Below are 26,124 nucleotides of genomic sequence, written 5' to 3' on the forward strand. Positions count from 1 at the left end.
ACATCCTCAACAGCATTTTTTGTTTGTTGATTTCTATATGAAAGCCATTCTAATTGGGGTGAGGTGAAACCTCATTGTGGTTTTGATTTGCATTTCTCTGATGGCTAATGACACTGAGAATTTTCTTTTTTTTTTATTTGACAGGTAGAGTTATAGACAGAGAGAGAGACAGAGATAAAGGTCTTCCTTCAGTTGGCTCACTCCCCAAGTGGCCGCTACGGCTGGTGCTGCGCTGATCCAAAGCCAGGAGCAGGTGCTTCTTCCTGGTTTCCCATGTGGGTGCAGGGGTCCAAGCACCTGGGCCATCCTTCACTGCCCTCTTGGGCCACAGCAGAGAGCTTGAGTGGAAGAGGAACAACCAGGGCTAGAACCCGACACCCATATGGGATGCCGGCGCTGCAAGTGGAAGATTAACCAATTGAGCCATGGCGCTGGTCCTCAATCCTGAGCATTTTCTCATGTGTCTGTTGGCCATTTGGATTTCCACTTTTGAAAAATGTCTGTTTAGTCCTTTGCCCATTTCTTCACTGGATTGTTTGTTTTGTTGTTGTGGAATTTCTTAATCTCTTTATATATTCTGGTTGTTAATCCTTTATCTGTTGCATTGTTTGCAAATAATTTCTCCTATTCTGTTGGTTGCCTCTTCGCTTTGCTGAGTGTTTCTTTTACAGTATAGAAGCTTTTCAGCTTGATGTTATCCCATTTGTGAATTTTGGCTTTGATTGTCCATGCCTCTGGGATCATTTTCAAGAATTCTGCCTGCAAACAGAATCTTTAACATGTAACAGTTTGTTCCAAGCAGTCTAGATTTCCTTTTTCATGCTCCTTAAGCTTCTCAAAGGTTTTTCATCCTCCTCCACCTACTGCCTAATTCCAGATACCTTTTTATATTTTGTTTGTTATGGTATAGCTCACTCATGGTACCATAATTTATATCAGTTTTACATTGCTTTGTAACAAATTGACACATATGAAATGGCTTAAAGCAACACAAATTCATCAGTTCACATTTCCATAGATTAGAAGACCAGCAAGCTAGGTTTCTGCCTATGGTCTCTTAATGCTGAAATCATTATTTGGGTGGATAGACTGTCATCTGGAGGATCTAGAGAAGAATCTGTTTCTGTGATCATTCAAATTATTGGTGGAATCATTACCTTATGATTGTAGGTCTGAGGTCCCAGCTTCGTTGCTGGTTGTTACCTGGAGCCTGTTGTTTGCTCCTAGAGGTGGCTTGCATTCTTTCTCACAAATCTCCCTACATCTATAAACTAACAATGATGCGGTGCATCCTTCTCCGGCTTCAAATCTATATGACTCCATCTTCTGCTCTTAAAATGCCCATGCCACTGGCGCCGTGGCTCACTAGGCTAATCCTCCGCATAGTGGCGCCAGCACACCGAGTTCTAGTCCCTGTCAGGGCGCCGGATTCTGTCCCGGTTGCCCCTCTTCCAGGCCAGCTCTCTGCTGTGGCCAGGGAGTGCAGTGGAGGATGGCCCAGGTGCTTGGGCCCTGCACCCCATGGGAGACCAGGATAAGTACCTGGCTCCTGCCATCGGATCAGCGTGGTGCGCCGGCCACAGCAAAGGAAAACCTTTCTCTCTGTCTCTCTCTCTCTCACTGTCCACTCTGCCTGTCAAAAAAAAAATGTCCATGTGGTTAAGTCTTCTCTGCATCTTAAAATTGATTGATTTAAGGTTAATTACACATAGAGAATACCTGCAAAGAAATACCCAGTTTATAGTGTTTGATTGAGTAAACAGGGATTGGAAATTTTTTAGAAGGGATGATCATTATACCTCTTCCTGCCACAACCATTACTAGAGAATTAAGTTAAAGAAATCAATCTGAAATCAAGGTATACAATTATGTTTATTCAATATAGTGCTTTCAATCTATTTTAAACATATCACAGTATTACTATTTTCCACTTCCATATTTGCTTTATTAATGGTAAACATTTCTCTATGGATGTGTAATTAATACACCTTAAAAAACTTAAAAAACAATTTCTATCTTACTGACAAGTTTCCTTGAATTTGTCTCATACTATCTTCACTGAGTTCAGATCTTCAGCCTAATTATACATCTTAGTGATCCTTTAATATGTATTTGTTCATATATTTGTAGAAAATAACACAAATTATAAGATAAGATTATCAAATTAGATGAACACAAATTAGAAATTTTTTTTTTTTTTTTTTGACAGGCAGAGTGGACAGTGAGAGAGAGACAGAGAGAAAGGTCTTCCTTTGCCGTTGGTTCACCCTCCAATGGCCGCCGCGGCCGGCGCACCACGCTGATCCGATGGCAGGAGCCAGGAGCCAGGTGCTTTTCCTGGTCTCCCATGGGGTGCAGGGCCCAAGCACCTGGGCCATCCTCCACTGCACTCCCTGGCCACAGCAGAGAGCTGGCCTGGAAGAGGGGCAACCGGGACAGAATCCGGCGCCCCGACCGGGACTAGAACCCGGTGTGCCAGCGCCGCAAGGTGGAGGATTAGCCTATTGAGCCGCGGCGCCGGCTACAAATTAGAAATCTTACCTGGTATCAAGTTTTCCTCACATCATGATATAGCAGTAGTTTGCTTCAAGAGGTCTATTATTTGTACCTTTTAAGATTAATCTGGATATCTTTTTTCTTTCATAGGAAAAGGAAAAGAGCAGATATAGAACATTTTCTTTCCATAATTCATACAAAATCAAAAGATGAAATAGATTAGTTATACTTTTCTATGAAGAAATATGCTCCTCCAAAATTTGTTTTTCATTTTATTATAAATTTTGTGCTACTGTGGACCAAAAGCTGAATCCTTCACATAAACACACACACACACACACACACACACACACACACTTCACATATATTAATATTGTTATGAGAGAACAATGGCATGAATGAAATGGCTCAGCAGAAATGGTATGTAAGGAAATCTCATTATAGCTAAAGGGAATGAAAAATGCTCTGTACTCCATTACTTTCTTGCATTCAGAGAACATCCAAGGGACAGTGATGTATTCAGTTCAAATTCCTTTTCTTTGCAGAGCACACTCGTCTTATAACAAACAAATTGTGGTCAGTGATTGATAAGTAGAAGTAGGCTTCTGGGAAAGCACCTAACTACTGGATCAGATTCAACTGGTAGATGTTTTCTTGTCCTTCTTACTGACTGAAATGTGGATTGGTTCTGGATGTAGAGCATCATCTTATGACCACAAGCCACCTGTGGGAAGAGTCAAGAAGAATGCAAATTTCAGCCTTGACATCTGTGAGTTGCTGAACCAATGCCAATAAGCACTTATCTCTCGACATCTTATGAGAACAGAAAAACACAACATATAATTTATTTAGGCCACTGTTTTGTGGTTTGTGTTATTTGGAAGCCATTTTCCCTGACACAGTGGTTCATAATGCCTAGAGAAATAGTCATAACAGTGTAGTAAGAGAGTACTTAGATCCTTTGTATGTAGCAGATATGGATATGGAGATTTAATATCCTGTATTGGTCTAAGAATTTCTAAGAAGGATGGTCAGTCTATTTTTACCATATGTTAACCTGGGATACATTAATATTTTGGGTGAACTTATCTAAGCTCTATGACATGAGAACAAATAATAAGGGCAAAATGCTACTCCAGACGTTGCAAACCTTAGAAATAGACTATGAAAAACATGATTTCCTTGCTAATCAGCCTATACCCATGGCACCGTGTATTTACGGACGCCAACAAGTCATTGTTTGGAATAGTGGTCAAATCCTCAACAGAAAAAGATAAGACCCATGTAGAACCCTGTGGGGGATCAGTACAGTTGGGAGAAATAAGGGCAATAGTCAAGGTTCTATTCCTTAGCCAGGATGGGCTGGTAAATATATTTTCAGACAGCAAATACTCAGTACAGGTAGCAAAGATGATCCCTTTTGCAGTCTTTAACCTGACCAATAAGCCAATTGACCAGATGTTCACAACACTTAAAGAGCTGAGTAGTCAGTGCCGCAGCTCACTAGGCTAATCCTCCACCTGCGGCGCCTGGGACTCTAGTCCCATTTGGGGTGCTGGATTCTGTCCCAGTTGCTCCTCTTCCAGTCCAGCTCTCTGCTGTGGCCTGAGAAGGCAGTGGAGGGCTGTGGCCCAAGTGTTTGGGCCCTGTACCCACATGGGAGACCAGGAGGAAGCACCTGGCTCCTGGCTCCTGCCATCGGATCGGCGCAGTGCCAGCCGTGGCAGCCATTTTGGGGGGTGAACCAATGGAAGGAAGACCTTTCTCTCTGTCTCTCTCTATCACTGTCTAACTGCCTGTCAAAAAAAAAAAAAAAAAAAAGAGCTGAGAACAGAAAACACCAAAGGTATATCTCACACGTAAGATCACATACTGGGATCCCTGGCTTTATTTTCCAAGGCAAGAAAAAGGTTGATTGTCTTATCTCCTGCAACACGGCTTCCACTGGACACCTAGAACAAGCCTGTATTCTACTCCAAAAATTTCATATGTCAGCAAGTAACATAAAATTGCTTTTCCTGGAGCTAACAATGAGCCAATGCAAACACCTAGTGCATTCTTGCAAGAATTGTGCACCCCTCACCCCATTAGGCCCACTGCAACAAGCAGGAGAACCTGCCAGGCCTTGCTCCTAATAAGCTCTGATAAGTGGATGTCACCCACATTAACTCCTTTGGTAAACTTAAGTTTGTCCATGTGGTGGTAGATACTTATTCAAAGGCTGTATTTGCAACAGCCCAATCTGGAGAAAAGGCTAGTAATGTGATAAAGGCAGTTAAGTCAGCCATGCTGGTCCCCTGGACCATAAAGACTGAAAACGGGTCAGCGTATACATCACAGAAATTTAATTCCTTCCTGAAATCTTGGAACATACAGTCTGTATCCCATACAACCCACAGGGACATGCAATAATTGAAAGAACTCATAGGACAATTAAAGATCTCTTACAAAGACAGAAAAACAATCATATGCCCCCAGACCCACAGCTTGCTTTGACTGAGGTCCTTTTCATTATCAGTTTTCTTTCTTTTGATTCCAAAGGTATCAGCCTGGCTTATAAACACTGGGGATCCTTTCCATCCCAGACCCCAGCCCCTATGGTTAGGTGGAAAGACCCCCTGACAGGAGAATGGAAGGAACCACACCCTCTGCTAACCAAGGGTTGAGGATATGCTTGTGTCTTTCCAGAGAATGTGGGACAGGCCATTTGGGTACCAGCCAGAAACATCAAGCCTGCAACTGACAGCCAACCAGAACCAGCTGAACAAGACTGAGAGCCCGCCTTATTAGCAGAAGCACCTGCCCTATCATCCTACTCTGAGAAACTGCCCATAGCCACATCTGCTACTGTTTTATACCCCTCTAGCTCTGGTCAGCTACTCAAATGGCTCACAGCCTGTGTGTGGTCATGCCATTCCTGATTACCATTGTTCCTCATTCCTACCCCCATCTGAGCAAGCACTCCTGTGGCCTCCTGTTTTGAGCACTGGTTAGTTAACGACAGGTAAGATCCCCTGGGGGATCTGTCTATAGACAGTTGATCTGTCTATTTCTGAGAGTGAAGTATTGAAGTCCCCCAGTACTATTGTATTGGAGTCTCAGTCTCCCTTTAAGTCCCTTAACATATCTTTTAAATAAACCAGTGCCCTGTAATTAGGTGCATATACATTTATAACAGTTACATCTTCCTGTTGAATTGATCCCTTAATCATTATATAGTGCCCCTCTTTGTCTCTCATAACAGTTTTTGTGTTAAAGTTTATTTCGTCTGATATTAATATAGCTATGCCAGCTCTTTTTTGGTTTCTGTTGGCATGGAATATCTTTTTCCAACTTTTCAATTTTAGTCTGCATGCACCTTTGTTGGAGAGATGTGTTTCTTGTAAGCAGCAAATATATGGGTTTTGTCTTTTAATCCATTCTGCCAGTCTGTGTCTTTTAACTGGAGAGTTGAAGCCATTAACATTCAATGTGACTATTGATAAGTAGTGACTTTGAGCTGCCATTTTCCCAAAGATCTTTCTTTCTTTCTTTCTTTCTTTCTTTCTTTCTTTCTTTCTTTCTTTCTTTCTTTCTTTCTTTCTTGACAGGCAGAGTGGACAGTGACGGAGAGAGAGAGAGAGAGAGAGACAGAGAGAAAGGTCTTCCTTTTTCCGTTGATTCACCCCCAATGGCCATTGCGGCTGGTGCGCTGCAGCTGGTGCACTGTGCTGATCTGAAGCCAGGAGCCAGTTGCTTCTCCTGGTCTCTCATGGGGATGCAGGGCCCAAGCACTTGGGCCATCCTCCACTGCACTCCCAGGCCATAGCAGAGAGCTGGACTAGAAAAGGAGCAACCGGGACAGAATCCGGCGCACCGACTGAGACTAGAACCTGGTGTGCCAGCTCCGCAGGCTGAGGATTAGCCTATTGAGCTGCAGTGCCGGCCCCCGAAGATATTTCTAATATATGCTTTGATCTTCTGTGGGGAGGTTTTCTTCCTTTACCTTCTTTAATATTGATTATCGTGTTTCTTTGTTTTTGTCTGTAACACATCTTTAAGCATCTTTTGCAGGGCTGGACGAGTGGTGACAAATTCTTTCAATTTCTGTTTGCTATGAAAAGTCTTTATTATTTCACCTTCATTCACAAATGAGAGCTTTGCAGGATATAATATTCTGGGCTGGCAGTTTTTTTCTCTTAGTATTTGGGCTATATCTCGCCATTCCCTCCTATCCTGTAGGGTTTCTGATGGTAAGTCTGCTGTGAGTCCAATTGGAGATCCTCTGAGCGTAATCTGATGTTTCTCTCTTGCACATTTTAGAATCTTTTCTTTATGTTTCACTGTGGTGAGTTTGATTACAACGTGTTGTGGTGAGGATCTCTTTTGGTCATGTTTTTTGGGGGTTCTATTGCTTCCTGTCCTTGGATCTCTTTCCTTCTCCAAACCCGGGAAGTTTTCTGCTAGTATCTCACTAAAAAGGCCTTCTAATCCTTTCTCTCTCTCCATGCCTTCAGGAACTCCTAGAACCCAAATGTTGGTTTTTTTTAATAGTATCCTCTAGATTCCCAACAATATTTTTTAGATTTCTAATTTCCTCTTCTATTTTTTGGTTTGCTGTATCCTTTCCTGTTCTCTGTCTTCTAAGTCTGATATTCTCTTTTCTATCTCACTGATTCTGTTTTTAAGGCTTGTCGCTCCCCCTCTTCGTGGAGGAACGACACAGGACCCTGCGCTGTTCTTTCTGTCTGCTCGGCCCTCCCCGGGTTTGCTGCTGGTTCTTCCCGGGTTGGCTACTATCCCTTCCACCTCCGTGGAAGGGCAGTTCCCCCTGGCCGCATTCCCCACTTCCGCAGGGGAGCGGCACACCGCCGGCTGGTTCTCTCGGGGGCTGCACGGGTTCCCTTAGATGTTCCCCATAGATGTTCCCGGTGCATGCCGTCTCTCTCCTCCTTTATAGTCCTCCTCCGCCAATCCTAACTCGGCTGCCCACATGCCGAGTACGCTGCTCTCCTCCAATCAGGAGCAAGTCCTACAGTTTATTAGTTGAACTGGAGGCAGCTGTGCGGAAGCTGTTTACTTCTCTCCCAGCGCCATGTTGTGGGAGAGCAGATGCATAGAATAAGTCTTAATTTCAGTAACTTAGTCCAGTCCGGATTGCTCCCCACAAGGCTCTCTAATGTGTTTGTCATTTGATATATTTAATTCTTCATTTCATTTTGTTTTCTCTTCAATATCACAATTTCATGTTCTATTCAATTCTTTATTTTATTTTGATTCCTCCTTAAGATTTCATTTTCATGAGAGAGATTTTATGTCCTGTCCAGTATGGATTTCTGTAGTTCATGAATTTGTTTTTGTAACTTCTATATGTTCTTATCATGAATTTTCTGAAATCCTATCTTGCGTTTTTTCTATCTCATCATCTTCATATTCTTGTATTGGAGTGTCATGTTCATTTGGGGGTGACATATTATCTTCCTTGTTCTCATTTCCTCGGTTTCTGTGTTTGTTGCTCGGCATTGTGGAGATATTATTTGATTTTTTCTTCTTTTTTTTTCCCCCTTACTATGGTGGCTTTTCTTATTATGCTATGACTCTAGATTAAGTGGACTGTCCACTTTTGGTGAATCTCTAGAGGCTTGTAGTGGGTGTGGCCAGAGAGCTCTGTTTAGTTCTTCAAGGTTACGGGTGTGCCAATGGTGATACACCCAGGTTTGGCATGGTAAACCTTCTCTCTCGCTCTCTCTCTCTTTTATTCAGAAGGGAAGTAATTCTGCTCAGCTGAATTCTGCTCTTCTCCTTGATGGCAATCAGTGCCTGAGCGCTAGTCCCAGTGGGTATAATATTTGTCTTCTCTGTCCCAAGGACCACACAAAGGATTTGTGCAGTCCTCAGTGTAAGTTCAGATTCCCCTGCAAAGTCTCCCACCAGGTTGCCAAAGTTACTGAGTTTGTGGCATTTCACACTGAGAGTACTCACATCCCAGGCATACCGTGAGTTCTCCCATACATCCTCAGTTTTTTTTTTTTTTTTTCCACAGTCCCAGTTCATAAGCTCCACACATTCACTAGGTCTTAACCTCCTGTTATTACTCCCCACCAGAGTCAGGTTTTTCTGCTTGGCTGAGGGTGGGCACAGCTCTGAGCTGGCACAGCTCTGAGCTGGCACAGCTGTTACATATGTCCAAAATGGTGCCTGCTTCCCCCTCCCCACCTTTGTAAGGTAAGTGGAGAGAGAGAATTGTGTCCATACTGGTCTCTTTTATTTATTTAAATTTCTCTCCTCTAGTTAGGCTGGCGAACTTTCCCCCTTGGGGCTTCAAGCCTCATTCCCTCTAAGCTCTTCCTGTTGCTTTCCCTCCAGTGTCTCAGGCTACTGCGGTTTCGCCTCACCTCCCTTTCCAGTGCTGGTGCGTAGACTCGGCAGCTGGGGTCCTGAACCATGGGCGCCCATTCCCTCCACGTAGGTCCACTGTGTCCCACTAGTTCCAGAAGAATTTCCTCTGCAGTTTTTTCCCTAACTCTTCTCTGAGACTACAGTATCTCAACTTTTATTAAACTATCTTTTCCAGGACTATCAGTGTGCTCCCTCCGTATTCTGCCATCTTGGACCTCTCTCCGAAATATGCAAAAGATTTAAACAGACAATTTTCTAAGAGAAAATCCAGATGGGAAACAGATGTATGAAAAAATGCTCGGGATTACTAGCCATCAGGAAATTCAATTCAAAACCACACTGAGGTCTCACTTCATCCTAGTTAGAATGACTTTCATACAAAAATCAACAAAATACAAATGCTGGTGAGGATGTGGAGAATAAGGTGCCATAATCCACTGTTGGTGGAGATGCAAACTGGTAAAACCACTAAGGAAGGCAGTTTGGAGATACCTCAGAAATCAGAATATAGCCCTATCATATGACCCAGCCATCCCACTCCTGGGAATTTACCCAAGGGAAATGTAATCAGCAAATAAAAGAGTTACTGCAATCCCATATTTATTGCAGCTCAATTCACAATAGCTAAGATGTGGAATCAACCTAAATGCCTGTCAACTGAAGACTGGATATGAGCTCCATCAAATACTACACAGCAGTAAAAAAAAAAATTAAATCCATTCATTTGCCACAAAATGAATGAATCTGGAAAACATAGTCCTTGGTTAAATAACCTAATTCCAAAGGGACAAATACCATATGTTCTCCATGATCTATGACAACTAACAGTGTACCTAAAACAAAATCTGTTGAAGTGAAATTGACACTTTGCAAGCAATGACTTGAACAGCCCTTGTCTTGACTGTTGAGGAACTTTTTTGTTTGTTTTGTTTTATTTTCCTTCTTAATATCATTAGTTGAACTCTTTACCTATCATAGAATTAATCATATGTGTATAAAGTTAATTGAAAATAGAACCCAGCAGGGCCGGCGCTGCGGCTCACTAGGCTAATCCTCCGCATAGCGGCGCTGGCACACCGGGTTCTAGTCCCGGTCGGGGCGCCGGATTCTGTCCCAGTTGCCCCTCTTCCAGGCCAGCCCTCTGCTGTGGCCAGGGAGTGCAGTGGAGGATGGCCCAGGTGCTTGGGCCCTGCACCCCATGGGAGACCAGGAAAAGCACCTGGCTCCTGGCTCCTGCCATCGGATCAGTGCGGTGCGCCGGCCGCAGCGCGCCAGCCGTGGCGGCCATTGGAGGGTGAACCAACGGCAAAGGAAGACCTTTCTCTCTGTCTCTCTCTCTCACTGTCCACTCTGCCTGTCAAAAAAAAAAAAAAAATAAATAAAAAAATAAAAAAAAAGAAAATAGAACCCAGTAAAAAATGAGAGTGGGAGTAAGAGATGGAGGAAGAAGTTGGTAACTGTAAAGCAGTATAGTTCTGCATACATTCTTACAGACTTACTTCTAAGGGTACAGCTAAAAACTTGCCATGGGACTTCAAATCCCATTAAACTGGGTGGTAATAATGCCATGTTAAGCAATAAAGAGATCATATTAAGTTAATATAAATATTAAATACTAAATTAATCATATGGGTAGGATTAAGTGTTAAAGAAATCATATAAATAAGGTCAAGTGTCTGGTAATAACAGTAGATAGTATTAAAAAGGAGAGAATGCTCCAACATGGGAATAAGTTTACATAGCAGACTCATAGCATGACAATTGCTCTAAATAGCACTCTGACATCAGAATAAGCCTGTAAGGCATTCTGGTCTAGCTGAAAATCTCATGAGAGCTTTTCAGGCATGGAAAGCCAAGATACTGTGGCCAAAAAAAGTCCTACATTAATGATCTCTGTGAGTGAGACCCCGATGGGAAGAAGTGGCCATCAAAGAAGGATGTAGTTTTCTCTGAAGGGAGGAGAGAACTTTCACTTTGTTTATGGCCTTGTCTAAATACTTATGGAGACTGTGGACTCAAAATGCTTCCATAGCCTTGGCAGCTCATGTCAAGAGCCTTTGATGATCACTGACATCATACATAAGAGTGTTAATTATTAAATCAACAACAGAGTCACTCTGCAATTACTCCCCAAGTAACGCCTCTGTCCTCAATGAGTTGAACTATGAGAATTAACTGTAAAACTGTTCTCAAGCACTTTTTATATTTTGTGTGTGTGTTGTGTATGTGCAAATTGTTGAGATCTTTACTAAAAATAGAGTTAGTCATCTGTCTATGAGGTTAATTGAAAGCAAATCTTAATGGAGAATGGGACTGGGAATAGGAGAGGGTGGAGGAAGTTGGGTGGGATTGGGGTGGGAGGATGGATATGTTGGGATTAATCACTGTATTCTTAAAGTTGTACTTATGAAAGCTGTACTAATTAAATAAAATCTTTCTTTTAAAAAGGTAACATTTGCCAAATCCAAACAAACAAACAAAACAAAAAAAAGCTGCTGGTGGAGCAGTGCATGGCTACTTCTTCCTACCTTGACTTGGGAACATGGTGACTCCCAGTTGGCAGATGCCTGATCCTTGTCACCAGCCACAGAAGCATGTTTGTCCTCTTTCCTTGCTGTCCCAGAATCTGTTCTATCATTTCTCCACTTTAAATTTCTTTCAGTCAGTCTCCTTGAAACGTGGTCCTTCCTTTGTTTTTCTTATATTTTTCTGCAGCTGGGGTCAGTGCAACTTCTCACTACTCAGCCATCTTGGATTTCCCCTAGCTCCCACATTCATATAAAAATAATTTCAGTTTTGTTTTTCCTTACTGTGAAATGTTGCAAATAGAAGTATTTTTGAATTTCTGAGAGGCCTGTCACTTCATTCTGTGAAAAGTTCAATTGACAACGTAATTGTCAATTTAGTAAAGTTGGAATGATGTCTATAATGCTCATTTTTTTCTAGTTCCACATAAAATATCTTTTCATGTTTTTCTCACTTGCTACTCCCATGCTAGCTATCAGCTTATGTTTCATGGTGCATTCCGTAGGTTGAGCCACAGCCAAAATAACTGTGAAATGTTTGATTTCTAGAGGAAGATGGAGATTTTAAGAATAATCTCAAGCTTATAAGTTATGAACCTGAGCCATCAAAGAGAAACATTGTTCAGAACACTCAAAACAACACTGGAAGGAGTGGGAGAGGGTGGAGGAGAAAGGGAGAAGTAAAAGGTGTGAGATGAAAGAACAATATTTATTTGCTAATACTAATCCCAGCGTTTTATTAAGAATTCCAATCCCAGCCATGTATAAATGGACTAGTCCAGTGTTTCTCAAAATTTAGTGTCTGTACTCTTCACCTGGAATCTTTTCAACACCACGATTCTGACTGAATAGTACAGGGTTAGTGACTGAGATGGTGCCTTTCTAACAAATTTCCTTAAGCTGCTGATCTATGGATAAATCAGAGTTGAGATCTGTAGTTCTGAACATTATAACTTGTGTAAGTAAGACTTGGGAAAATTGAAAAGCTTTTGATTCTTAGGCTACTCCTCTGAACACTTAAGTTAGAATTTCTGTTGCTGAGACCCAGGCTTCATTGTTTCTCAGATCTCCCCCTAGGACCTACCAATGTGCAGCTGGACTTGAGAAACCACTGCTCAGAAGATGATTGTCCCTCATCATTGGCAGGAGCTGGTGGACTCACGCCAATGGTGCTTTAGAATCGCTCATAAACTGAAAGTCAGATTACTTCATGACAATAGACTGCAGCTGAAAAAACAAAACGTGCACCACATTATTTAAATAAAAAACTGGTACACATAGGATATGTTTGGCTTCACAGATTCTCAGAAATGTTATTGTTTCTGTCCCTGTATAATTTTGCTATTGAGTTCCTATGTATATTTTGGGAATAGTTGTTGAAATATGAAAAATAAGCCATTAAGTTTCTCCCTATATGAGTCCGGAGTTATTGGAAGGATGATTTCTTCACTTGGACTTGTCTGATCTTGGGGATGGCAGGATTTCAGGGAACAGAGCCTTGAGTGTTGGTGCGAACTTATCCTGTTTCACTTCCTGTAAAGTGAGTTTCTTCTTCTTATAGTCTTGCTGAGAACCAAGATTGGCCCTTACGTACCACATTAACAGAAAAGTGTAGACCTTACTTTTAATCTGTCAGTGATTCTTAGAATTGCTTTCCATTGCTCAAACAAACTGCATTGGTTAGTCTGAGCCTGGAGAAGGAGTCTATTAAAAAGAATAATAGGGAGTTCAAAGGGCAGTTGGATAGCCAAAGGACCAGATGAATTTAAACCATAGTGTAGAATTGTCTAAAGGGAAATTACTGCTGCTGCTAGACATTAGACTTTTCCCTGATGCTATTTTGCATGAGAAACTCCACACTGTAGCCACTTGGGTCTGAAAGCTGGGAACTGTCCCATCTGCACCTTTAGTAGAAAATGGATCTGTCTGCTTCCTCACATTGCTCATTCAGGTATCCTCCTGGAAATTGTGCTTGAGTTTCAGAATTGCTTCTAACTGAAGGGATATGCTATTTTAGCAAGGCAAGATGTAAGTGGTGGGAAATTCTTCAGACATAGGAAGGGTCATCAAAACATTCTAGGGCAGTAGGGAAACATGTTAATAATCTGTTGCCCTTCACAGAACGCTCTGTCTTCAGTTCCTGTCAGTAGAGATAGTACTAATTTCATTCCACTCCAGTAAGCATTTATTCAGGGTTCATTGCATACTCAAGATGTAAACAAGGTGAAGATAAATTGTTTGGTGTATAAGGGTTTTCAATTTGTTAAGAACAGTTTCACATGAATTGTTTTAATCCAGTGTTACAAAATATAGTGGATGTGTGTGCAGAGGCAAGAGGGAGAAAATAATACACCATTTCAAAGCTCATTTGACATTATTTAAATCAGATATAATGAAACACTAATGTGTAAATTGTTTTATAGTTGTGTTTTGCCAAATGCTACGTAGGCTCTTCAAGGGAAAGTATCTTTGTATCTCAAAAAATAGTTGTTGACTTTTTTTTTTTTACTTCTTTGTTTAAAAAAGGCAGGGAGACAGAGACTAATAGAGAAGGAAAGTTCCCATCTGTTGATTCACTCCCCAGATGCCTGAAACAGCTAAAGCTGAGCCAGGACTTAAGCTGGGAGCCAGGAATTTAATCCAGGTCTCTTCTCTGTGTTGCAGGAACTCAATTATTTGAGACGCTGTTGCTGCCTCCCAGGATCTGCATTAGCAGGAAACCAGAGATAGGACATGAACCTAGACATTCCACCATAGTATGTAAACATCTTAAACAGCATCTTAACTGCTAAGTCAAGTGTTAGCTCCTCTTTCTATTTTAAATTTTTCGTATATTTTACTGTATCAAGCAAATATCTAGTTACATGGTAAGTGTTCAAATTTTTCTTGAATTGAATTATTTTGTATAATTATAGTTAGAGCATCACAGAATATATGCAGTCCTATTTTGTAATTATATTGTGGGAGATAATACTATTTTAATTAAACTTACTACTTGATCATCATAATCAATCATATTTAAAGTTGTTGGGTTGGCAAGTGAAAATTTTAATATTCTTACAGTTTTTAAGAGATAATTCAGGTTAAAGCTGGGATAGATGTAAAAATAAATGCTACAAATTGTCATTAAATGTTATCATGCTATCAGTCACCCCAATCTTTATTATTATCATTATTATCCCATATTTAAAGAACACCTTTTCATTTTCAGGTTTGAGTAGGTGACGAGTTAGTTCATAAATAAAGAATAAAATGTCTCTTACAGGTTGCCTAAGATTTCCATAGGTTAAGAAATAATTATATATCTATAGGCAAAGTCACAGACTCAGGAGAAAAACAAGTTTGTAAAACAATAAGCTTTCAAGGAATTAAAACTCACTGGAGATAACTTAAGAAAAGGAATAATTTTTTAAAAAAAGAAAAGGAATAATTTATTAAAAGGATGCATAGTATCCTATATTATCCTAGGATAGAAAACAGAGACTGAAGAACAAACTAAATCTAGGATGGGAAATCTAACAAGGATTCAGGGAGTCCACTTGTGCTCATCTCTGCTTTTCAAATGTCTATACAAGTGTCTGGCAGTTTTACTCTTAAATGATGTCCATGTTTAACATTTGATGTTTAATATTGAAAGCAGCACTTGTCCTTCAGAATGCCTTCATATCTTCTTTGCTTTCAACAGCTTTGTCTTGGTCAGTGATTTGACATCTAAGGTATGAATTCCTATTACTATCCTTTGTTCATCCTTCCTTGTACTAGTACATCTCAGAAAGCAATTGCTTCTCTTTTTTCAACTTTTAGTGGCATTGTATGCCTTTCACTGTAGCTCTAGACTGCATTTACATAGTGTAAATCTAATATTCCCTTACAGTCATGCCGTAGCTTGATGATGTAGTCCCTTTGCCAATAATAACAATTTAGCTCATTTCCCAAACTCTTTTCAAGCTAACACATTCATTTTAAAATTAATTACAAAATAAACAGGATTTTTTTAAAAAGAAAAATGTTCAAACACATATGAAGAACATGCTAATCAGCACCCTATGTGTAACCACATGCTTGGGAAATTCAGTTTTAGTAGCAAAACATATTCATTTATGTTCATAAAAAAGTATACATATGCATACCATTTATTTTTTTCAGATTTTCCAACTTAAAAAATGGGTATAGCTCTCATTTAGCTTTTTAAACTGCAAAACATTCCAGAGAAATGTTGTACTTAAACATAATTAATCATTACTACAGGATGACTATTTCGGTGACTTCTAACATTTTTACAATGCAAAATGATCTTGCAACCTCTGTATATACATATCCACATATTATGGATTTTTAAAGTTATTTGAGAGAGCACATGAGAGAAATAAAGATATGCAGACAGATGGACAGCTCCCATCCACTGGTTCATTCCACCAAATTCCTGCAATAGCCAGGACTGGGCCAGGTTGAAGATGGAGGCTGGGAACTCAATTCAGGGAACCCACTATATGGGCCATCACTTGCTGCTTCACAGGGTCTTCATTAACAGGAAACAAGGTCAGGACTTGGAGCTGGATATTGAAGCCAGGTATCTAATGTAGTATACAGGTGTCTTAACTGGTATCTTAACAGGCCAAATTATTGTCTCTATTATGGTATTTTTAATAGAATTGGGTTTACTGGATATGACATATTTGATTGTTGTTAACAATTACTCAACACCATTAATGCTATCACCGTAAGGGAATTATGCATCCTCACTCTTGCTATGTGACTTAATGTTTCCTTCTCAAAATTATAGACATACATTGTTCATATATATACTTATCATCTTAAGTTCTTCAAGATCTATATTAACGTATTTTTCTTCATGTTTAATATTGGTAATTCACATTTTTAAAAAGATTTATTCAATTTATTTATTTATTTGAAAGCTGGAGTTACAGAGAGGGCTGGACCAGGCTGAAGCTGGGAGCCAGGAGCTTCTTCCTGATCTCCCACATGGGTTCAGGGGCTGAAGCACTTGGGCCATCTTTTGTTGCTTTCCAAGGTGCATTAGTAGGGAGCTGGATCAAAAGTGGAGCAGCTGGAACTCAAACCAGCACCATATAGGATGCTGGCAGTGCAGGCTGCAGCTTTACCTACTATGCCACAGTGCCAGCCCTGATAGTTCACATTTTTCTCTGGTTCTGTTCATTGTTTTATCTATTGGCAGTGGTTTTATTTGGTTTTCCTTGCTTTTATTAAAAAATAAGTTGTGATGATTAATTTTATATGTCAATTTGGCTGGGCCATAATGTCTGCATATGTGGTCAAATATTAATCTGAATGTTTCTTTAAAGCTGTTTTTTGGGTGCGGTTAACATTAGAATTGGTGAGCACTGAGTAAGACAGGTTTCTTTCCATAATGTAGGTGGGCCACATATAATCAGTTGAAGGCTTGAACAAAATCAAGACTAAGAACCCTTGAGAAAGAGGGAATTACATCAGCTGATAGTCTTCAGATCTGAACTGCACCATTGGCTTTCTTTTATTTATTTATTTATTTGACAGGTAGAGTTAGTGAGAGAGACAGAGAAAGGTCTTCCTTCCGTTGGTTCACCCCCTAAATGGCTGCCACGGCTGGTGTGCTGCGCCAATCCGAAGCCAGGATCTAGGTGCTTCCTCCTGGTTTTCCATGTGGATGCAGGGGCCCAAGCACTTGGGCCATCTTCTACTGCCTTCCCAGGGCACAGCAGAGAGCTGGACTGGAAGAGGAGCAACCGGGACTAGACCAGCCTGCAATTACATTATGCTTTGAAGCCCGAGGTAGTGAGTAGTCCATCTTAGTGTTCTTCCTTATCCATAAGCTTTGGGAAGTCTTTGTACTTGGTTTCCTGCTTTAGCCTCAACCTTAGGCAGAACCTGCATATTTGAATCTGGGAAGTGAGACCCTGTCTGTATCCCTAATCCACCTTCCAGTGGCAGTCAAACTACATGTCTTGCATCACTGGGGAGTCTCAAGCAAGGTAATTTTCTTCTTCTTTCCTGGTAGAAGTAGAACTCTGCCTTGTATCAGTGAAGGGTAGTGGGCTCAGGAGATTTTTCTGCCCTTTCCTCAAAAACAGATAACTTTTGCTTCTACTTTTCGTTTGGAAACAATCTCCTTTATTATTTTGGGGTGAGAGAAGAGAATTGCTACTACTGCACAGAAGCAATGGATCTTTGCCTGGATTGCGCTTTAAGAATGTTTGCTCCTGTTCTCCCAGTATCATTCAGCAGAACGGAAGCCAGCAGTATTTTGTACCCATGCCCTAAGTGGTAGCTGATGATAATACAAGAGTATTATCTCCCCATTGAGGGGGTTGGTTCTCCCTGGTTTCCTGCTTGCCCGGGGTTTCCCTATGCGTATCTAGTAAAGAAGCCCACAGAAAAAATTAGGTGCATGAGTGTGAACTATCCTCTGGCTAGGGTTCTAAATGATTCTAAATTGTCTAATCACTAGCTCACATGTGGCCTTTAGGAATTTCTGGTTTTAGATTATTTATTCTCATTTACTTTCATGATAGGCGCCTTTTCCTCCTGTGCTCTAACAAAGCTGAAAGAGTTCATGTGCCTAGAGTTTCTTCAGAAGGACTGAGTGTGCTTAGAAGTTCAGTTCAGTTTATTGCCTTGTTCCTTGATGTCTCTGATGAGTTCCAGAAAAGTAATGGCATGTTTTGTTGTAGATTATTTTTCATGTGATGTATTCTTGAGACTTTTACATTCTAAGAAGAAGTAAACTCACTGCAGTTGTATTTTATTTAAACAGTATATTATCTTTTAAAAAATTAAGAAAAGAATTATCATTAACATTTACCCACATATCTATCATTTTCAGTGCTTTTCATTTCTTCTTGTTTGAATTGCCATCTGGTATCATTGCTGTTTTGCCCTGGGAACTTCTTTTAGCTCTTTTTCTGAAGCAAATCTGTTGGCAAATTAAGTTTGTCAAATTTTGTACATTTGAAAATGATTTATTTTGCATATATTTTTGAAAGTTATTTCATCAGATACTGAATTCTATCTTGACAGCTTCTTTTTCATTTCAGGCTGCTAAAGATGTGATTTCATTGTATTCAAGAATCATTTTTTAAAAGTAGAAATTATTTATTATTTTCATCATCTTAAATATTGTTCTTTTTCCTGTCTTATGGTATAAGGAGTGCTTTTCTTTTTATTTATTTTGCTTGAGGTTCACTGAGTCTTTGGCTTACTCATCTTTTTTAAAAAAATATTTTTGTTTGTTTGAAAGGCAGAGTTACAGAGAATGAGTGAGAGACAGAGAAAGAAAGAGATCTTTCATCTTCTGGTTCACTCTCCAAATGGCCACAGTGTCTGAGCTGAGTTGGACTAAGTTAGAACTCCTTCTATGAGGGGAAGAGGTCCAAGCACTTGGGCCATCTTCCACTGCTTTTCCAGGCACATTAGTAAGGAACTAGATGGAAAGCAGAGCAACAAGGACTTGAACCAGCACTCATGTGGGATGCCGATATCGCAGGCAGAGGCTTAACCTGCTGCACCACAATTCTAGCTCCTCCCATTTTTTAAATTTGGAAAAACGTGACCATTCTTTCTTTCTTTTTTTTAACTTTTATTTAGTAAATATAAATTTCCAAAGTACAGTTTATGGATTACAATGGCTCCCCCCCCTCCATAATTTCCCTCCCACTCGCACCCCTCCCATCTCTCGCTCCCTCTCCCATTCCATTCACATCAAGATTCATTTTCAATTATCTTTATACATAAGATCAATTTAGTGTATATTAAGTAAAGATTTCATCAGTTTGCACCCACACAGACACACAAAGTGTAAAATACTGTTTGAGTACTAGTTATAGCATTACTTCACATTGGACAACACATTAAGGACAGATCCCACATGAGAAGTAAGTACACAGTGACTCCTGTTGTTGACTTAACAATTTGACACTCTTGTTTATGGCGTCAGTAATCTCCCTAGGCTCTAGTAATGAGTTGCCAAGGCTATGGAAGCCTTTTGAGTTCACCGACTTCGATCTTATTCAGACAGGGTCATAGTCAAAGTGGAAGTTCTCTCCTCCCTTCAGAGAAAGGTACTTCCTTCTTTGATGGCCCCGTTCTTTCCACTGGGATCTCATTTGCAGAAATCTTTCATTTAGGTCTTCTTCTTCCTCTTTTTTTTCTCCAGAGTGTCTTGGCTTTCCATGCCTGAAATACTCTCATGGGCTCTTCAGCCAGATCTGAATGCCTTAAGGGCTGATTCTGAGGCCAGAGTGCTCTTTAGGACATCTGCCATTTTTTGAGTCTGCTGTGTATCCCGCTTCCCATGTTGGATCATTCTCTCCCCTTTTTATTATATCAGTGAGTATTAGCAGACATTAGTCTTGTTTGTGTGATCCCTTTGACTCTTAGACCTATCAGTGTGATCAATTGTGAACTGAAATTGATCAGTTGGACTAGTTAGATGGTATTGGTACATGCCACCTTGATGGGATTATATTGGAATCCCCTGGCACGTTTCTAACTCCACCATTTGGGACAAGTCCGATTGAGCATGTCCCAAATTGTACATCTCCTCCCTCTCTTATTCCCACTCTTATATTTAACAGGGATCACTTTTCCGTTAAAATTTAAACACCTAAGAATAATTGTGTGTTAATTACAGAGTTCAACCAATAGTACTAGAACAAAAAATACTAAAAGGGATAAAGTATTACATTGTACATCAACAGTCAGAACAAGGACTGATCAAGTCACTGTTTCTCATAGTGTCCATTTCACTTCAACAGGTTTCCCCTTTGGTGCTCAGTTAGTTGTCACCAATCAGGGAGAACATATGATATTTGTCCCTTTGGAAATGGCTTAATTCACTCAGCATAATGTTTTCCAGATTCCTCCATCTTGTTGCAAATGACCGGGTTTCATTGTTTTTGACTGCTGTATAGTATTCTATAGAGTACATGTCCCATAATTTCTTTATCCAGTCTACTGTTGATGGGCATTTGGGTTGGTTCCAGGTCTTAGCTATTGTGAATTGAGCTGCAAAAAACACTGAGGTGCAGACAGCTTGTTGTTTCCCAATTTCCTTTGGGTAAATTCCAAGGAGTGGGATGGCTGGGTTGAATGGTAGGGTTATATTCAGGTTTCTGAGGAATCTCCAGACTGACTTCCATAGTGGCTTAACCAGTTTGCATTCCCACCAACAGTGGGTTAGTGTCCCTTTTTCCCCACATCCTCTCCAGCATCTATTGTTGGTAGATTTCTGAATGTGAGCCATTCTCACGGGGGTGAGGTGAAACCTCATTGTGGTTTTGATTTGCATTTCCCTGATTGCTAGTGATCCTGAACATTTTTTCATGCGTCTGTTGGCCCTTTGGATTTCCTCTTTTGAAAAATGTCTATTGAGGTCCTTGGCCCATCTCTTAAGTAGGTTGTTTGTTTTGATGTTGTGGAGTTTCTTGATTTCTTTGTAGATTCTGGTTATCAACCCTTTATCTGTCGGTTGCCTCTTCACTTTCCTGACTGTTTCTTTTGCAGTACAGAAACTTCTCAATTTGATGCAATCCAAATGTTAATTTTGGCTTTGACTGCCTGTGCTTCCGGGGTCTTTTCTAAGAAGTCTTTGCTGGTACCTATATCTTGCAGGGTTTCTCCAATGCTCTCTAATAATTTGATGGTGTCGGGTCGTAGATTTAAGTCTTTAATCCATATTAAGTGAATTTTTGTGTAAGGTGAAAGGTAGGGGTCTTGCTTCATGATTCTGCTCGTGGAAATCCAATTTTCCCAGCACCATTTATTGAATAGACTGTCCTTACTCCAGAGATTGGTTTTGGATCCTTGATCAAATATGAGTTGGCTGTAGATGTTTGGATTGATTTCTGGTGTTTCTATTCTGTTCCATTGGTCTATCCATCTGTTTCTGTACCAGTACCATGCTGTTTTGATAACATCTGCCCTGTAGTATGTCCTGAAATCTGGTATTGTGATGCCGCCAGCTTTGTTTTTGTTGTACAAGATTGCTTTAGCTATTCGCGGTTTCCTGTGTCTCCGTATGAATTTCAGAATCATTTTTTCCAGATCTGAAAAGAAGGTCTTTGGTATTTTGATTGGTATTGCATTGAATCTATAAATTGCTTTTGGGAGAATGGACATTTTGATGATGATTCTTCCAATCCATGAGCATGGAAGATTTTTCCATTTCTTGGTATCCTCTTCTATTTCTTTCTTTAAGGTTTTGTAATTTTCATCGTAGAAATCTTTAACGTCCTTGGTTAAGTTTATTCCAAGGTATTTGATTGTTTTTGTAGCTATTGTGAATGGGATTGATCTTGGAAGTTCTTCCTCAGCCATGGCATTGTCTGTGTATACAAAGGCTGTTGATTTTTGTGCATTGATTTTATATCCTGCTACTTTGCCAAACTCTTCTGTGAGTGCCAGTAGTCTCTTAGTAGAGTTTTGGATCCCTTAAAGAATCATATCATCTGCAAAGAGGGATAGTTTGAGTTTTTCCTTCCCAATTTTTATCCCTTTAATTTCTTTTCTTTTTCTTGCATAATGGCTATGGCTAAAACTTCCAGAACTATGTTAAATAGCAGTGGTGAGAGTGGGCATCCCTGTCTGGAATCAGATCTCAGTGTAAATGCTTCCAATTTTTCCCCATTCAATAGGATGTTGGCTGTGGGTTTTTCATAAATTGCTTTGATTGTATTGAGGAATGTTCCTTCCATACCCAGTTTGCTTAGAGTTTTCATCATGAAAGGGTGTTGTATTTTATCAAATGCTTTCTTGGCGTCTGTTGAGATAATCATATGGTTTTTCTTCTGCAGTCTGTTAATGTGGTGTATCACATTGCTTGATTTACGAATGTTGAACCATGCCTGCATACCAGCGATAAATCCCACTTGGTCTGGGTGGATGATCTTTCTGATGTATTGTTGCATTCTATTAGCCAGAACTTTATTGAGGATTTTTGCATCTATGTTCATCAGGGATATTGGTCTGTAATTCTCTTTCAATGCTGCATCTTTTTCCAGCTTAGGGATTAAGGTGATGCTGGCTTCATAGGAAGAATTGGGAGGATTCCCTCTTTTTCGATTGTTCTGAATAGTTTGAGAAGAATTGCAGTTAGTTCTTCTTTAAATGTCTGGTAGAATTCAGCAGTGAATCCATCTGGTCCTGGGCTTTTTTTTGTTGTTGTTGTTGGGAGGGCCTTTATTACTGTTTCAATTTCTGTCTCAGTTATGGGTCTGTTTAGGTTTTCCATGTCTTCCTGGTTCAATTTATGTAGGTTGCATGTGTCCAGGAATCTATCCATTTCTGATATATTCCCCTGTTTGCTGGCATGCAAGTCCTTGTAGTAATTTCTGATGATTCTTTTTATTTCTGTGGTATCTGTTGTTACGTTTCCTTTTTCATCTCTGATTTTATTGATTTGGGTCTTTTCCTTTTTTTTAGTTAGTTGGGCCAATGGGGTGTCAATTTTGTTTATTTTTTCAAAAAACCAGCTCCTCTTTTGACTGAACCCTAAAAAATGGTGGCTGAGGGACTAAGACCTTAGTAGTTATTCATGTGCTGCACATTTCTTGCCCCCTTTGGTTAGAAACTACGCGTGTGATTGTGTCCAGTGGACTGTGAAAATAAATGATGCTTGCTAATTATGGATATGATAATGAATAGTCAATCCTTTGGAATCATTTAGGTGCATATTCTGCTGCCCCACAGTAACCCAGGATGCATAGTTGTGATGGAAAGAAACTGAATCCCTGAGTTACTGTATGATAAGAGATGCTTTGAAATGCTTCCTAACAAATATCAGGAGGTGATAAGTAAACTGGTATGCTTAGGCTCTGATACTTGGAGATTTCTTTGCTGTTGTAGAATAGGCTATTCCATTTTAACTCACATATTGTAAGGTAAGATAAGCACTGTTTTGAATTGCCATTCTGATAAAGTTGCATAAAATTATTCACTGCAAATCCTCTTTGCTCTAAAAGTGATACTACTGGATTTTTTGTTTTTAAATTATAAATCATTTACTATAGGGCAGATTATTGAAAGGGAAACTTAAAGTCAAATTGTTAGACATTTCTGCCAGTTGAAGAACGACTTGGGATGAAGATAAAGTATGTTAGAAATTATAGGTTAGTGAAGAAATGTGATTCCATTAAAAAGCAAGATTTATGAACAATATTTCATTGGCACATCTATTCCATAAAATGAGGTTTTCTCAAGATCTGAGGGTCATTTAGGATGGAGGCAGTTTCAAGTCATTTAAAATTGATTTAAATGATCTCTATTATTTCAGTGATGCTCAACATATGCTATAGAGAAGTTTTATGTGAAAGCTTAATAGTTTATTATTATTTGGTATATCTATTGCCCCAAATCTGAAAGTTACAAATTTAAGAGATCTCAGTGCTTTTGAATATAGAAAAACTTATGTATTTTAATCAGCCTATAAGTGTACAATTAGATAAAGAAAGTTAATATTTTTCTCTGCATAATAATTTTTATTCTCCATTTTCTTTGTTCTCTCCCTCTTTCTGAAACTTCCTCCCATCCCCCATTTTCTTTTATTTTCCTCTGATTCCAGAAGAATTTGTTCTTGGTTTTCATAGCCACTGGAAATGAAGGTCATATAAAATACTTTAAAGAATTTAAAAGATCTATAAATCCATTTAATATTCTCTATGTCCTCTGAAAACATTTTACATTAAAACAATATGAGAGGTATATTATGGATTCTCTTGCAGCTCATCACACTATTATTATTTCTGTGATTTTTGTTTTGTTCACAGAAGAATTTAATTATTCAGGACTTGCTTGATTGACTTGTGTTCTCTTATAGTGCTAAGATCAATTTCCCACACATTATGTAAAAAAACTTACTGCAGTCTGTAGAAATATTTAGAACAAACTAGAAGATAATCTTTTAAGATTTATTCTTTAGCAAACACTGTGACTAAATTTTCACAGAAACTATTTTTTTAAGATTTATTTATTTATTTGAAAGGCATTTTTACAGAGAGGCAGAAGCTGAGGCAGAGAGAAAAAAGTCTTCCATCTGCTGGTTCACTCCCCAGATGGCCACAATGGCTGGAGCTGGGCCGATCTGAAGCCAGGAGCCAGGATCCTCCTCTGGCTCTCCCACACCAGTGAAGGGCCCCAGGACTTGGGCCATCTTCTTCTCTTTTCCCAGGCCATAGCAGAGAGCTAGATTGGAAATGGAGCAGCTGGGACTTCAACCGGCACCCATATGGAATGCCGGCACTGCAGGGGTCGGCTTTACCAGAAACTATTATTATAATTTTTAATATCCTGATAAATAGTGAGAGTTTAATGAAGAAAGAAGTTACGACAGTTGTGGCAAGGGAAAAGTTAACTGTTATGACCAAATACAATTTCATACCAGAATTCAACACTTCTAAATTCCTCTATTTGGGATGTTTTGCCTTCTCCCAGTGTACACCTAATTGTGGTCATACGGATGAGAACCAGTGATGATGGTATAGATTATTAGTCCTAAAGTTAGTCTTCAACATAAAGTTCAGATATACTTCCTTTTCCTTGAAAGAGTGAACAAGACTTTGTTTAGAATGACGGAAGAAGTTCAATAGAAGGATCTCTCTCTCTCCCTCTCTCTCAATCTCTCATATGTAAATGCATATTCAATTTTGCCTACTATATTATTCTGAGTAACAACACTTCAAGGTCAACAAAAAGACCTTGATTCTGGATATCAATGTGTAAGCACAGAGTTTTTTATCAGAACATAGTCAATCTCACTCCTGCCTATGTCTTCATATGTGAAGCATCTTTGATTAAATGTGACAAAGGCATCTTATTTCAACATGTTCAAATCCAAAATCTTGATTTCTCTTAGAATCATCAGCAAATATATCTGTTTACCAATCAACCAAACATAGAAATCTTGATAATTTTTTCAGGCCTTCTGACTCAGAATCACACTGTCTGTCCAGTTGTGCATGTCAGAGATACCAGAACCTAATGCTAACATTTCTTTTACTGCTTGTATTTCTTGAATCAATCATCTTTGCATCTTCTATGTTTCCACAACAATCTGCCTCGTCTCTTACCTTGGTTAACTGAAGGGCATGAGTGCAAATAACTCCCGATGCCTCCAGGACCAGCCTGTTTTTCTTCTGAGGTCATTGGCTTCTCTTACAACCCCAGCCCAAGACATACCAGAGGAGAGTCAAAGTGTTTGGCCTCTCTGACCACTGTGGGACTCTGTGGCAGTTTTTGGGCTGGAGCTCTCTGCTGGGCTGACTTTGTTAGAGCTCATAGCAGTCCGAATCTCTTCCTATCCAATCCTCTTTCCTGCTTGATATCTTTACAGGTTTCCCACTTATATTGAAGTCTGAAATTTTCCTTGTTACAGCTCCTACACCTTTTTACCAGGCAAAAACTTTATCCTTAATAAATCCCACACAGTTCTAACTCAGTCTCAGCATCTGCTTCTTACAGGACTGAACCAACACACTTCTGAACTATTCTGCTGTTTTCCACTGTTGCTCTATGACAAATTTCTGAATGCAGGCAAAACACCTTTTTTTCAGTCTTCTTATGACTCAGTGGTCAAAACCTTTTATTAGCTTCCATTGTTTAAAAGACAGGTATCAAAGTCATTAACATGAAATGTCAAACCCTATTGATTCTGGATCAGCCTCTCATTCTAGCTTTATTCTACCCTATATTCCACATTGGCTTTTCTGTAGTTTCT

The sequence above is a fragment of the Oryctolagus cuniculus genome, chromosome 5 (assembly GCF_051225735.1).
Source record: "Oryctolagus cuniculus isolate XC-2025 breed Fujian yellow rabbit chromosome 5, ASM5122573v1, whole genome shotgun sequence".
NCBI classification, from domain to species: Eukaryota; Metazoa; Chordata; class Mammalia; order Lagomorpha; family Leporidae; genus Oryctolagus; species Oryctolagus cuniculus.